We start from the raw sequence: 1,969 nt of genomic DNA on the forward strand, positions 1-1,969 counted from the left end.
ATATGTGTTAAATTATTTTCAAATTTTTATTGTAATTTTATTATAATTTTTATTATTTTTATTAAATTTTATATATTATTTTTTAATTTAATTTTAATAGTTATTAATTAGAAAAATTATATTCATAAATTGTAGTAAATATTTATAATTCTTGTATAGATTTAAAATTTTGCAATTTGTCAAAATTATATAATATATTATTTATTATAATATATATTATATAATATATTATATATTATTGTATAAAAAAAAGTATATAATATATAAATTTATATATTTACATATTTAGAAAAAATAAAAAAATATTCTATTAATATATTCTAATAAAAATTGAAATAAATTGTTTTTAATTTAAAATATGTATATCATAGAAATTATATAGAAATAGATCGATAGATATCGATATTTATGATCGATCAATGATTTATGATTAATCGATTTATTCAATTTGGACAATTTGGAAAGTATTTTCTTACAAAATTGTATAAAGATTGTTAATAAGGAATATTTTAAAAAAAAAGAATATGGAAAATAACATGGTATGTATAATTCTGCCAATCAATGTGATTATATTGAAAATCATAATATTTGTAGAGACGATAAAATATGTTGAACGGGAATTAGTAGTTTCGTGGTAGTTGTACCAAGAAAGAAAAGGACGATGCATGATGCTGGCTCAGTTGCGGTACGGGGTTTGAGGAATTGAATGACGTCATGTCTAAAGCGACGCGGCAACGCTAAGCGTCTGCGTGGGTCGACGGGTGTCTGGGCCAGGATCAATAGCGTGCCAGCAACCAGGTAGTAGGTGTGAGTGTATGTAGGTTTCTGAACGGTGGCAGTCCAGGAGACAAACCTTTCGAGGTAGGACACTTGACGAGTCGAATACAGTTTCAGTGTCGTACCGGAGAGCGCCATGCCAGTATCATTGCATCACGGAACGCTCATTGCCTAGGATTATCAGCTTCTCCAGGTAAACATATCTTTCATGTCTTTTTTTGTCTTTTCACTTATTTTAAATTAACACTGGGTAATAACAACTTTGAAAGCCACCAAGAGTATTATGTGCAGTAACGATTGGAGGCCACCACCCACAGCCAAACATTCGAAATGGATTAAAATGGATTTAGATCGATTATTATTATTTAAGATAATAGATTTAATCCTGTGTTAATTTATCACATTATTCTAACCATACTGATATTAATGATCGAATATATCTGGTCAATTCTTTTGACGGAAGAAAATCTAAATCTAAACTAAAATAAACGAAATCAATAATAAAATCAATGAATAGAATGGGCAATGGAAAGAATAATATAGATCAATAGAAAAATTGGAAAGAAAAATGGGAATATAGCTAGTAGATAGAATAGAGAAATGAGAAAATTTGTGGTGGGGATTGTGCGTAACAGATATGGATCCCTCGACTTCTGCATAAAAGTTGGTTACCTAGTTATTACAAAAACATAGATTGTTTTGTTATTACAATTAACGAGTAATTCGTATTTTTCATAATCTTATTCACGTCTTAGAAGATTCTTCTATTTCTGATATCTTTGCTTATATTAGATATAAGCAATCATAAGCAATTTAGAAAAATATTTAAATTAAGAAAGAAAAGAAAAAAGAAAAATTGTGTATTATTTTCTGTATATATAAATATCTATCAAATAGAATATAATATTTTTTTGTATCTTTTCTTAAAGCTTGGAATGAGATATGTTTCGGAAGAAGTTGAGCGTATTTTACTTGATTAAAATTAACGCCAGATGGAGGTGTTTAGCTACGGAGGGAAAGCAATTACTTAAAAACACGTCCGCGTATCGAGGATTTGTTTGATAAAGAAATTTGTTCTTTGCTTAAGCGCTCTCGAGGAACAGAAATACAAACACGTTTGTTGTATACATATACGTATATATACATATACGTATATATATATATATATATATATATATATATATATATATAC

The 1,969-nt window shown here is 27.3% G+C and overlaps 1 protein-coding gene across 6 annotated transcripts in view; it reads left to right on the top strand.

The window, feature by feature from the left end:
- The first annotated feature begins 781 nt into the window (after window positions 1–781).
- The window catches only part of LOC102674389 (glutamate-gated chloride channel), a 35,030-nt gene continuing 33,842 nt past the window's right edge, over window positions 782–1,969 (top strand). For 2 of the 6 annotated variants that reach the window (XM_006616158.2, XM_006616157.2), the window contains exon 1: window positions 785–970. The gene's annotated coding sequence lies outside the window, so the exon portion shown is untranslated. Of the gene's footprint in view, window positions 971–1,969 lie in introns of all 6 variants that reach the window. The other 4 variants (XM_006616160.2, XM_006616159.2, XM_006616156.2 and 1 more) reach the window with 4 other exon arrangements.

The sequence above is a fragment of the Apis dorsata genome, unplaced genomic scaffold (assembly GCF_000469605.1).
Source record: "Apis dorsata unplaced genomic scaffold, Apis dorsata 1.3 scaffold_251, whole genome shotgun sequence".
In the NCBI taxonomy this organism is placed as follows: domain Eukaryota; kingdom Metazoa; phylum Arthropoda; class Insecta; order Hymenoptera; family Apidae; genus Apis; species Apis dorsata.